Source organism: Polyodon spathula, chromosome 4, assembly GCF_017654505.1.
Source record: "Polyodon spathula isolate WHYD16114869_AA chromosome 4, ASM1765450v1, whole genome shotgun sequence".
NCBI classification, from domain to species: Eukaryota; Metazoa; Chordata; class Actinopteri; order Acipenseriformes; family Polyodontidae; genus Polyodon; species Polyodon spathula.
In genome coordinates this window covers 50,965,563-50,979,235 of record NC_054537.1, presented here as the reverse complement: position 1 = coordinate 50,979,235, position 13,673 = coordinate 50,965,563, and the positions used below count along the sequence as shown (strand labels likewise).

The window sequence follows — 13,673 nt, the reverse complement described above, 5'->3', positions numbered from 1 at the left end:
CGCAAAAGCCATTCAATAAAAAATAAAGTTGTGTAGCTACAAGCACACCATAAGCAAGCAGCACTGTCAACAGACTGCTGTGGCGCTTTTGTTGGAAAACGTGTTTAAAGCTTTATTTATTTTCCCACGCTACGACCTGCCAGAAATGTGTTCATGACCCATAATTTAAGAACAGCTGCCGCTGGCACGGTGGCCTGGCTTTGCCCACGTGCACGATTTTGAGGACCACTGGTCTAGATGAAGACATTTCTGAGTCAACAAACTCCTAGTTTTTTTTCATATATTCCTTCTTCAATTTCAGTATTTCCGTTTTGCATAATTATGTGGGGTGTGCTTTTAGACTCATGCTATTTTAACATAAATACATTAGATTTCCAAGCCAAAGGCTGGGAAGCCTATTGTTATTGCTATTGTTATTCCTATTATTATTATTATTATGCCAAAAGTTGAATCGCAGAGTCATGAAAACGCATATGTAAGTAGATGCCTATGTGTGGACAACCACACTGGCGTCCCAGAGTGGAAAAATTTCACAGTTTGGCCACTAGGCTACATCTCGTGAAAATATTGGACAATTTTCAAAACTCTTGTCAACAAAAACGACTTAAGATGGAGATTTGACAATATCAGCATATAACGCAAGAATGGCCTATAAAAAGAAAACGTTAAAACAAAATCAATTGGACAGTTGGTTTGCTCGCTGCATTGGATTTGCGCAAAATATTCAAAGATCTTCTTGTCTCAAACCACAATGTTGATCGGCACCTAAATTGCCACGTATGCTCAGGACAAGATCCTTTCTAAGTTTTGTAAAAAAACATGGATGCAGCGAGCAAAATAAAAACTTAATGAATGCTATATTTACATACATTAAAGTATAAATCCATACTGCAATACACTAGAGACATGAAACTGAGTACGGTAGTAGAGGGTACTGTCGATTTCAAAATGGCGTTTTGGTCACATGGTTTGGAGGCTATATTGATAATTGAAAAACGACACGACCCATAACAAGAACAATGTTGCACGTATGCTCTTCAATGTTGCCACAGTTATGCGACCCATAATAAAGTAATAACCACTAAAAATCGAAAGAAGATTGGTCGCATGTTTTGGCAGCCGTATTGGAATTAACATTTAGATTTGATCTCCTAGGGCGTGCTGATGTAGTCATAGTTATAATGGAAAACGTACAGGAAAACATATGTGCTCTACGAAAAATGTCATCACCTGCGACCTTTCAGCTCTCCAAAAGGTCAGGATAAAAAAATGGCTCCTTGCGCCTCAGGGATCACAGATAGAGTCATGGTTCACATGAAAGTCATGTGTGCTCTATAAAAAAATGTCATTACCCATGACCTGTGACCTCTGCTAAGGTTCAAAACCCACAAATTGGCCTATAGCTCCTCAGCTGTATCTAGCACAGATCAGTGCACTTAGACTTCAGATTATGCTCTGTACACGATACAATTTAAGTAACCCATTAACTAATTATAGGAAACGTAGCTAGGTGTAGCAGTGATTATTTGTGATGATTGAACCATGTTTTCTTTGGAAGCTTTTAGAGTTGCTAGCAACTCTAGTATTTATTATTTTTAGTAGTAGTAGTCCTATTTAGTACCATTAGGGGGACTACACCGCACACCCAGTGGCAATCAGGTGCACCAGCTGCCCAATGGCAGGCGGACAAAACTTCAATTCAGAACCCCTATACAAAAGGGGCTGCTGAGAAAAACTGGTAACTAACTCATTAACAGAAAAATTGGCTTAAAGGACTGTAAATTAAATAGTCAAAAGAAAAGGGGGGTGGTACAGAGCACACCACCCAGAGCCCACTGGTCAACAAAGGCTGACATGTCGCCAGTAGACTCCGCGTGGGCGTGCCCCAACTTAACCCGGGACCGGATCACAGCCCTGAACATCACTCCGCAGTCAAAGAGACTGCGAGGAGAACTGCGAGATCCTGCTCAGGTTGTTCTCGAGGGGGGGGTGGGGGATTGCAGGACCAAAGAGAGCCAAGGGTGGGGAGATTTGCTCTCCGGTCCCGAGGAGCCCCTCGAGATACCTGACAGAGTCTGGGTGCAACGCTGCTTTGCACTCCCGGATCCCCCGGCGGGCCGTCCTGACGGTACCCCGAGCCGCCCTGGCAACCAGCGACTCGGGAGTCAGCCTCCCCGAGCGATCGCGATCCAGGAGATCCCAGACTCTGGTCACCTTGGTGCGGAGACTGTTGATCTCGGCCGAGGGGGACTCCAATGCTTGCGCACCTAGGTGGGGGTTGTGCAGCAGGGGCTCCAGAAGGAGTCCTTGGTCCTCGGTCGGAACAGCATCTCGGCCAACGGAAAACATGCTCCGGGTCTTGACCAGTCCCTGGTAGAAGAGCGGCAGCTTGGGGAGACGGATTCCCTGGAGAGTGATTCAGAAGAGCTGCCGGTCGTAGCCCAGGCCCTGCAGCTGGTGCAGGAGGAGGCAAGCCAGCGTGCACCACTGCGGGGCCGGGTTTGTGTACAGGAATCTCTGCAGGGTCTGTAGGCGGAAAGTGTGCATCTGACTCTTGATGCACACCAACGCCTGCCCTCTCTCGGCCAAAGGGAAGCACAGCACCCAGACAGAGCCCCAGTGCTTTGCAGCCCAGAAGAAGTCAGTCAGCTTCCTCAGGACCCTGTCGACAAACTCAGTGGGCGGGCTCAGGAGGGTGAGTCGATGCCAGAGCATCGACGCCACCAGCTGGCTGAGGACCACAGCCCTGCCCCTGAAGGAAAGCAGTTTCAGCAGACCCGACCATGACCTCAGTCGCGCAGCCACCTTGTCCTCCAACTCCACCCAGTTGGCTGCGACCGTGGCCTCCACGGGGCTCAGGTGGACTCCCAGGTATTTGAAGCTGTCCGCGCTCCACTGGAACTGCTGGAGCGCAGCAGGGAGGGAGTCCACCCACCAGGGACCTACCAGTAACCCGGAGCATTTGGTCCAGTTGATCCTGGCAGAGAACGCGACACAGTATACGCTCTGGCAGCTCCGCATTCTCTCCAGATCAACGGGATCCAAGACCACCAGGAGCACGTCGTCAGCGTAAGCCGACAGGACCACCCTCGTATCCTGCGCGTCGAGTGCCAACCCCGTGAAGGGCTCGATGCACAGCGCGTACAGTTGTCCAGACAGAGGGCAGCCTTGACGTACTCCTCTCCTGAAGGTGAGGGGCGATGTCAAGGACAAGTTGACCTTGATCAGGCACTCGGCAGAGGCGTACAGTATCCAGAACAGACCTACGAAGCGCTGCCCGAATCCGAATGCTCACAGGATTCCAAAGAGATACTTGTGATCCACCAGGTCGAATGTCTTCTCTTGATCCAGAGAGAGGAAGGCAACCAACCGACCCGTCCTCCTGCAGTAGTGCAGGAGGTCCCGAACCAGGAAGATATCGTCCGGTCTCAAATATCGTCCGGTTCGGGACTGTGTAGGACTGGTCGGGGTGGATCACATCTGCCAGCACGGACTTGAGCCTCAGGGAGGTAGCCTTGGCTACAATTTTGTAGTCCGTACATAGCAGCGAGACCAGGCGCCAGTTCTTGAGGCAACGCAGATCTCCTTTCTTGGGCAGGAGCGTGATGATCGCCCGCCTCATCAAAAGGGGCATCTCACCGGTCTCGTAGGTTTCCTCCAGGACCCACGCAAAGGCTGCCCTTTCCCCACGTCCAACTACTGACGCCAACTGGGGAAGCGAGATTGCCAGCCGTGCCAGACCGTCCAAAAGTCCTGGAAAGACCACTCAAAGCGCTCGTCTTCCAACAGGCTGTTGTTAAAATGCCAGTAGGCAGCACCGTGCCTAGCTGGCATCACAGCCACCAGGTTGTGGTCCGTGAACGGCGCCGGCCTTATGTCGGAGAAGCGAATGCAATGGGACTGAGACACCCGCCCCTCCCTCACCTGGGTGTAGGTGAAGGCCGAGGCGTCCGGCCTGCGGAGTCGAGTGGGTTTCTTGCAGGAAGCACACAGAGTAACCTCCCTTTTTCAGGAAGGAGATTACCTGGGCCCTGCGGAAATGGTCCTTGCAACCTTTAACGTTTACGGTACCGATGTGATATGTGGTCCTGTCAGGAGTAGATGGCGACACTCACGGGAGATCCTGAGATCTCCCAAAGTTCACCAACTGGTCATGGATCTTTCCGGCACGGATCTTTCCGGCACGAATGTGCACGCTCGTGCCCGATGTTTTGTTGGCGTGACTGGCCCCGAGGAAGGATCGCAGAGTGTAGAATCCTCTAGAAATACCCCCATTTGTCCAGGGCCAGCTGTATTGTCCCTGCGGTGGATGGTGGCCTCCAGGAAGTCCAGGAGCTCCGCCGCAGGGATGTCCGGAGAAGGGGCGGACAGACCCTCCAAACCCACGCTGTACGTGGCCTCCGAGTCCTCCTCCCTCGCGATGGAGAAGCATAACGCACTCACATTGGTGGGTTAGCACATTGCGTCGGATTTTAATATTCATAGAGTCCCCCGGTGCCCCACCACCAGGGGACAAGGCGGGAAAAATCAGCGGAGGGACCCTCGTGGGGACCATCTGCATCCTCGTTTTACTGTCTCAGGCCCGTCCTTGGCCCTCGGAGCGAGGGGATCTACCCTCTCGGGTTCTTCCCCTCCCTCGGCTGCAGTCACCGGGGCCGCCTCAGCCGTTTCGGGTGCTCCTCCTGCGCCCCCTCGGTGACCGCGACAGAAACTGGCCCCTCGGTGGTGGGTCGGGGACCGGTCTCGCAGCTCCTTTGCGAGTCGGGGAGGGGATCTATCTCGAGGCACCACCTTCTGCCCTCTCGGTTCTTCCTCTCCCTTCTGCGCTCCGGCAGCCGATGTGAGCGCAAGCTACGCGGAGCCTGCCTCTGCCTCGGGGGGTGTTTCTTCACCCCCCCCCTCGCCGCGAGAGAGGGGAGCCCAAGGCAGCTCCCCCCCCCCCCGGCCCCTCAGCGCGTTGTCTGCGGAGCCCACGCTTGCCTCGGGAGCTGGTTCAGCCGCCCCCTCCTCGGCAACATGGGGTTTCAGGCCTGTTTCGCTGTCGGAAGAAGGTGCCCGAGGCAACCGCTCCGCAGAGGGACCTTCCTTTGCCCCCCTCAGCGACCTCCACCGTGGCCGGCCCCAAATTATTTTTTATTTTGTTTTAAAATAAACAAATAAAACACACACACACACACCTGCACTCCAATAGTGCAGGGGAAAACAAAACAACGAAACAAACAGTTTTTTTTTTTTTTTTTTATTTATTCTAGTCTGTTTTATCCCCCCCTCAAACGGGAACAAAACGAAATAAAATAAACAATCACAATTAAATAAATCCAGTTAAAGGTTTTTAAAAATAAAATAAAAACCTTCAACTAAAAAAGTAAAGTAAGAAACAGGACAGACAATGTGCCTGCCCTTCCCCCACTCTGCACAAGACAAAAGCAGGGGATTTTAAAACAAAACGATTCTTAAAACAAAACCAAAAACAGTTTTAGAACTAAAAATAGTTTTAAAAGAAACTAAACAAAGTGATTTTTATGATAAAATTAAAAAGCACTGAAAATAAAATTGATAAAAACAAGGAAAACATTCAAAGAAAGAAATCAAACAAACACAAAGGAAAATCAAAATGGCCACCCCCCTGCACTTACAAGGCAAGTGCAGAGAGAACAATCCAAAACAAACACTAAATTATAATAAAAGTAACTGATAAAAAGTAGAGATTTTTAAAACAAAAGGTGCCCTACTACTTTGGTGATTTTTATAAAAAGGATAGGAAAATAAAAGTTGAAACTACTGTTTTTGAATGGATTTTAAATAGATAGGCAGGAGCTATTGGAATGTGTGACCTGCCCGTCATAGTAGTAGTAATAGTAAAATGTGATCGTGGCTGATAAGCTGCTTGGAGCCGTGATCAAATTTGCATAAGTCACGTAGTTCGGCAGCCATATTTTTTTTTCAGCAGAATTTGTTAAAACGCCTATGTATTGAAAACTACTTACTGCGGAGTTCTGAAAATTGCTATACATGTTGAGGGATAGGCCCTGATTAACTGCTGTTAATATGAAGCTGACTGGTACTATGGTTTGGCAACCACGTTGATTAATGTCATAAATTAGCATAAAAATATACAGTCACCAAAATTCAAAAATCATCCTCTCTGAATCCGCTTATCCGACTGAAACAAAAATGACAATAAAACACCTCAGTATGGTCATCTGTTACGCTTGTTCAAGAGAAGTTGCTGCTGTGAAAATCATGGTGGCCACGCTGGATGACATCATCTGCATACGCAACTGACTATAAAAACTGCCTATAACTTTTAAACGGCTGCACCAAACTTCATGAAACTCGACACGAATGTAGAGGACTATGGGACGTATAATATACTAGCTTTACAAGTCACACCAGTACAGTTTGTTTAAAAATTGTACTAAAATTGTTTAGAAAAAAATACGGCGACCTCGGGTTGTACAGAAATGTACGTAAAGTGTGATTCTGTGTGTGTGAAACGCTATTTTTAGCTGAACCGAAGCCAATCAAAATTGCACCATTTAAACCAGAAGACAATCAAAATAATAAAATGTGTACAAGTCACACAAATAGTTTGTTTAAAAATCGGAATAAAATTATTTTTATGGTAAAACAATCACAAATCAAGAATATAATGCAACAAACTGAGCGTGTAACTTAAGACGCATAAAGTAGACAAATCTAAATGTAAAACTAAATTGCCAAAATGGTTTAATAGATCAATTAAAAAAAATATTCAGCGAAATAAGGCACTTTACAGAGCATTAAAAAAGGACCAAAAAGAAAGTACGCAGAAAGAGAACACAGAACTGCAAACGCAAGTCAAAAAGGAAGTTAGAAAGGCCAAGAGAGAAATAGAAATGAACATTGCTAAGGGAGCTAAAACCAATTCCAAAATGTTTTTCCAATATTACAACAGCAAGCAAACATTCAAAGAGGAGATTAAATGTTTAAGAGATACAAATGGCAAAATCGTAGAGGAAGAAAAAAAAAAGCAAATATATTAAATAATTACTTTTCACAAGTTTTTACAAAGGAGGATACTGACAACATGCCCCACATGTCATCCAGTTCCTATCCAGTTTTAAATAACTTTAGCATAACTGAGGCAGAAGTGTTAAAGGGACTAGGAGCTCTTAAAATAAACAAATCCCCTGGGCCGGATGAGATCCTCCCAGTAGTACTCAAAGAAATGAAAGAAGTAATTTACAAACCGCTAACCAAGATCATGCAGCAGTCTCTTGACACAGGGGTGGTACCGACAGACTGGAAAATTGCAAACGTAATACCGATCCACAAAAAGGGAAACAAAACTGAACCAGGTAACTACAGACCAGTAAGCCTGACTTCTATTATATGCAAACTTATGGAAACTATAATAAGATCCAAAATGGAAAATTACCTATATGGTAACAGGGTCCTGGGAGACAGTCAACATGGTTTTAGGAAAGGGAGATCGTGTCTAACTAACTTGCTTGATTTTTTTGAGGATGCAACATCGATAATGGATAATTGCAAAGCATATGACATGGTTTATTTAGATTTCCAGAAAGCTTTTGACAAAGTCCCGCACAAAAGATTAATTCTCAAACTGAACGCAGTTGGGATTCAAGGAAACACATGTACGTGGATTAGGGAGTGGTTAACATGTAGAAAACAGAAAGTACTGATTAGAGGAAAAACCTCAGAATGGAGTGTGGTAACCAGCGGTGTACCACAGGGATCAGTATTAGGTCCTCTGCTATTCCTAATCTACATTAATGATTTAGATTCTGGTATAGTAAGCAAACTTGTTAAATTTGCAGACGACACAAAAGTAGGAGGAGTGGCAAACACTGTTGCAGCAGCAAAGGTCATTCAAAATGATCTAGACAAGATTCAGAACTGGGCAGATACATGGCAAATGACATTTAATAGAGAAAAGTGTAAGGTACTGCATGCAGGAAATAAAAATGTACATTATAAATATCATATGGGAGATACTGAAATTGGAGAAGGAATCTATGAAAAAGACCTAGGAGTTTTTGTTGACTCAGAAATGTCTTCATCTAGACAATGTGGGGAAGCTATAAAAAAGGCTAACAGGATGCTCGGATACATTGTGAAAAGTGTTGAATTTAAATCAAGGGAAGTAATGTTAAAACTGTACAATGCACTAGTAAGACCTCATCTTGAATATTGTGTGCAGTTCTGGTCACCTCGCTATAAAAAAGATATTGCTGCTCTAGAAAGAGTGCAAAGAAGAGCAACCAGAATTATTCCGGGCTTAAAAGGCATGTCATATGCAGACAAGCTAAAATAATTGAATCTGTTCAGTCTTGAACAAAGAAGACTACGTGGCGACCTAATTCAAGCATTCAAAATTCTAAAAGGTATTGACAGTGTCGACCCAAGCGACTTTTTCAGCCTGAAAAAAGAAACAAGGACCAGGGGTCACAAATAGAGATTAGACAAAGGGGCATTCAGAACAGAAAATAGGAGACACTTTTTTACACAGAGAATTGTGAGGGTCTGGAATCAACTCCCCAGTAATGTTGTTGAAGCTGACACCCTGGGATCCTTCAAGAAGCTGCTTGATGAGATTTTGGGATCAATAAGCTACTAACAACCAAACGAGCAAGATGGGCCGAATGGCCTCCTCTCGTTTGTAAACTTTATGTTCTTATGACGGTGAGGGGGGAAACTTTGCGAGCGAATCTTTCATTTAACTAATTATTTTAGGTAAGAAAAGTATAGACAGAACTCTTCAGAATCACTTGGTCTATGAAATACAATTGTAGCAGTGAAGATCTTACGGTTATTCACAGAATCGCCCCCAAAAAGCAGCCATTTTAGTATAATTAGAGCCAAGCAGCTTTTCTGCCGTAATCGTTGTTTACTTAAAATAACTTTCTGGACATAAGGCATGTACAGAATGGTACACATACTGACACACTCACAGTGTAAGTAGGGTTGCCACCTATTCCACAGACCAAACCCAGACATATTTCTCAGTCAGCCTAGCTATCAAAACTGCAGCTGTAATACAGTTTAACACAATAGCACTAGATCTCGGTACAAATCAATAATATTGAAGTAAATGTTTTGAAAATAAATAAATACATAAAAAAACCCATTGTGCTTAATATTGAGGGAAAAAACAAATAACGAAATTGCCTTCAAGATTAGCCTCTAATCTACCGTGACATAGCTACTATTTTTCTGGCTTGCAAGTTCAATTGCTAGAAATATCAAGAGCACAATGCTGTGTATACTTTTGAATTCTACTTAAGGAAAAATGGATTGGTCGCATGGTGTAGCGGCTATGTTGGATTTTGCGTAGAACGCTTAAATGACAACTCCTCATGAACTCTTTGGCCGATGGACGTGAATCTTGGGTATACATTACCTTTGTAGTGTCCTCTAAAAAAGTTTTCACCCTGAAATGACACATTCCTACCACTGGGGCACTGCTACCATGGAAAACAGCAGTCTAGGAAAAAATATTTCTTGATGCGGCCATTTTTCGCTGGTGTCTCGAACGTTAGGTTATTACCATAACCCTGGTTCCCTGAAAGAGAATGACAACCATTACCGAATAGGAAGAGCCTGTCTGACCATCAATCTCTGAGCAAATATGCAAAAGATGCCCTATCAGGGCCTTGCTGTGAGGGGGAAGTCCCGCCCACCTCCTGCTGAAGATGGACGTCCTCACAGTAGCACATTGCCATTTTCTTTCGAAATCAGAGGTCAGCTGGGGACACGACCTCGAAGGGTAATGGTTGTCATTCTCTTTCAGGGAACCAGGATTATGGTAATAACCTAACGTTCCCTTTCAATGGAATGACAACCATTACCGAATGGGAAGCTATACCAAAGCTGTCGTAGCTCCAAATTACCGACAGTTCAGCCTCACGGAGATATCCACAGAGCCCACATGACGCCTAAGGGCATGCCACCTGCAAAACTCTAGAGCCCAGAGAGGGTCTCGTTCGGTTTGTCACATCAAAGCGGTAAAAACGCACAAAAATGTCTGACTACCTGTCCATGTAGCAGCATTGCATAACTCATCTAAGAAAGCACCATGAAGGAAAGCCCACGAAGTTGCCTGGCCCCTGGTAGAATGAGCCGTAATGTTCATATCCCAAGCATCTGTCACGCAGTGCGTTAGACGTTGCTTCGATAGGGCCTGACCTCTAGAGCGGGACCTGTAACAGACAAACAGCTGGTTGGACTGTCTCCAGGAGGCCGTCCAATCCAAACAACAGCTCAGAGCCCTAACTGGGCATAGCGTGTGTTGTCTACGGTCCTCCTCTGACTCGTGCGGGGGAGGTCTGAAAGTTTCCAAAACCACTGATTGGTTAATATGGAATGAGGATACCACCTTTGGATTTGTTCTTAATGTTACCAGCGAGTCACTTCCAGTGAAAGCCATACATGTGGGCTGGGTTCGAGTGCCATAATATCCCCTCCGCTTGGCTCAGGAGGTCCTTGCGCAGCGGGAGGTGCCACGGCTGATCCGACAAAATGTCGGAGAGGAGAGCAAACCAGGGGCGACTCGGCCATCTGGGTGCAACCAGCAGAACCTGTGCTCTCTCCACCATGATCCTCTCCAGTATCAGGGGTATCAATGGTAGCGGAGAGAATGCATACAAGAGCCCCTGTAGCCATGGGTGAGCTAGCGCATCTACTCCGAGGGGACCCCCGTCTCTCTCCATGGAGAACCATAGGGGGCAATGAATGGACTCGGCTGTGGCAAAGAGGTCGACTCGTGCCGGCCGAAACCTCTCCTAAATCTGTTCCGCCACTTGAAGATGCAGCCTCCACTCCAAGCTGTTGGAGCTCCTCTGGACAGGAGGTCTGCTTCCTTGTTGTCCACACTGGGGAGGTGAACTGCCCTGATGGAACGCAAGTTTCTGTGCACCCAGGACAGGAGTCTGTGCGCTGCATGAAGGCTCGGTGAGCGCAGGCCGCCTTGGTGATTTATGTAGGCTACCACTGTGGTGTTGTCCATCCGGACCAGCACATGTTTGTGCACCAATTGCTGGCAAAAATGTAATAACACCAGACTCACTGCTTGTAGCTCTTGCGCATTTATGTGTGCTTGCTGCCAATGTCCCTTCCACTGACCTGTTATTCCTCTCCTGTTCCAGACCGCACCTCAGCCCAGACTGGAGGAGTCTGTAGTGATCACTTCCCCTTCTGTGAGGGGATCTGAGGGTAGATCCGAGGCGCAGATTGCCGGGACGGAGCCACCACTCCGGTGTCTTCTGGCATTGTCTGGACACTCGCACCAGCCGGTACCGATCTCGGACCGGGTGCATCTTGAGAATATTCACCCAGGCTTGAAGCGGGCGCATTCTCAGCAGCCCTAGTGGAAGGATTCTCGAGGCAGTTGCCATCAGCCCCAACAACCTCCGATATAGTTTGACCTGTAGGAGAGCGTCCTCTCTGAATTGTGAGAGTGTGACTTCCACCGACCGAATCCTGTCTTCCGACAGCGAGGCAAGCATGCTCACAGAGTTCAGTTTGATCCCCAGGAACACTGTGGACCGAGATGGTACGAAGTCGCTCTTCTGTTGATGTATTGAGAGCCCCAACTTCGCCACATGATCTATGACCTGTTTTGTGTGCGCCTCTGCGCATGCTTTTGACTGTGCGCAAATCAACAAATTGTCCAGATAGTTGAGATCCGAATACCCCGCAGCCTGAGTGGAGCCAGTGCTGCATCCATGCACTTTGAAAATGTGTGGGGCGCCAGCGAGAGGCCAAATGGCAGCATGCAGAATTCGTATGTGTTGCCTTGAAAGGCAAAGCGCATATATTTTCTGTGCGCAGGACGGATCGGGACGTGAAAATAGGTGTCTTGCAGGTCGATGTGAACCAGTCGCTCGGTTGTAAGGACTGGAGGAAACGCTGTGCTGTCAACATGTTGAACTTAATCTGTTTGAGGAACATGTTGAGGACCCGGAGGTCCATAATTGGTCTGAAACTTCCGTCCCTTTTGGGCACCAGGAAGTACCTGGAGTAAAAACCGCTGAGGGCATCGCTTGGACTTACCAAGCATACAGCGTTCTTCCTTTGAAGATTGGTGATCTCCGGTTGAACCTCGCTGGTTCGATGGTGGTCAGGAGCACACCCTTTAAGGGTGGCGGACCTATGTATCTGGAACTCCTCCCTCTGGGACACATGGCAAGTTCGGTAGGGTGCTCCCCACTGTGGCCTGCCCGATGGAGGTGGCTAGGTCCGACACGTCCGACCTGGAAGCCGTGAAGGACAGCTAGCCTGGGCTAGGGGGTCTAGACAGAGGGAACGGGGAACGAACGACTGTGGGGGCTGGAGCTGCCCGGTGGTAGGGGGCAGCCTGCCTTCGGATTTTAATAGGGTCTCCAGCATAGTTTGCTGAGCCCTGACAGTCTCCGCCAGCTCGGTGAAGCGCCGCTCGGCCGAGCTTGAATGCCTCCGATGGATAACGTCTGCGCCTGTGTGGAGACGTGAGCTGTGCCTACGTGGCGACGTTCTACCCCCTGGGAAAGGGGAGCGGTACCTGCGTGGCAACCGTCTGTCCCCTGGTGAGCATCCCCTTGAGTGGTACTGCCTTGGTGGTGACCATCTCACCTCCCCTCCCCTGACAGGTGCCTGCGCCTCTGTACCAGTGGTGGGGATGGGGAGGGTGACCCGATTGTGTGGGAGAGTTCCCTGGTCACTGTAGCCGGCAGGGTCCTGGGAGACCTCTGCAGAAGCCTTTGGACCACCGATCTCATTCTCCCCTGGCTTGAGGAGATTCTGCTGGGGATAGGGCTGCTCTCCTTGAGAACTTCCTACAGGGAGAGCAGTCCAGCTGCTACTGTGAGGACGTCCCTCTTCAGCAGGAGGTAGGCGGGACTTCCCCCTGTCAGCAGGGCCCTGACAGGGCAACTTTTGTATATTTGCTCAGAGATTGATGGTCAGAGGCTCTTCCGATTCGTTAATGGTTTCATTCGAATTGAAAGGGAAAGAAGTTTCACTAACTTAAAACACAGTAATTACACTGAAATTACACATACACAGTACAGTATACAAAGACACATACTGTAAGCTAAGAAAATAGTTTTTGAAGCCCTGTTGCAGCTGTACAGCATCCATACAAAGAAAAAAAAAAACTGCACCATGCTTTTTAAACCAGAAGACAATCTAAACAATAACACGTATAATACATGAGCTTTACAAGTCACACCACAGCAGTTTGTTTAAAAATCATAATAAAATACCGTGATCTCGGGTTGTACAGAAATGTACTGTAAAGTGAGATTTTGTGTGTGTGAAACGCTATTGTTAGCTGAACCGAATCCAGTCGAAAAAAATAATAAAAAATGCACCATTTAAACCAGAACACAATCAAAACAATAAAACGTATAATACATGACCTGTACAAGTCACATGAATACAGTTTGTTTAAAAATCGGAATAAAATTATTTTTATGGCTGAACTGTGGTAAAACAACAATCACAGATAATGAATATGATGCAACAAACCACGCGTGTAACCCACTTAAAAGATGCATAACTGTGGGGGTGAGGGGGGCAACTTTGCGAGCGAATCTTTCATTTAACTAATGATTTTAGGCAGGAACGTCACTAGAGATTCATGGATAGGGGGGCTAAGCCTCTTAGGGCGGTCTGGGCATACACCCCCA

General features: G+C 47.0%; 1 protein-coding gene across 1 annotated transcript in view; it reads right to left on the bottom strand.

Moving 5' to 3' along the window:
- The window catches only part of psmg2 (proteasome (prosome, macropain) assembly chaperone 2), a 55,026-nt gene that overhangs the window by 27,048 nt on the left and 14,305 nt on the right, over window positions 1-13,673 (bottom strand). The window lies entirely within an intron of this gene.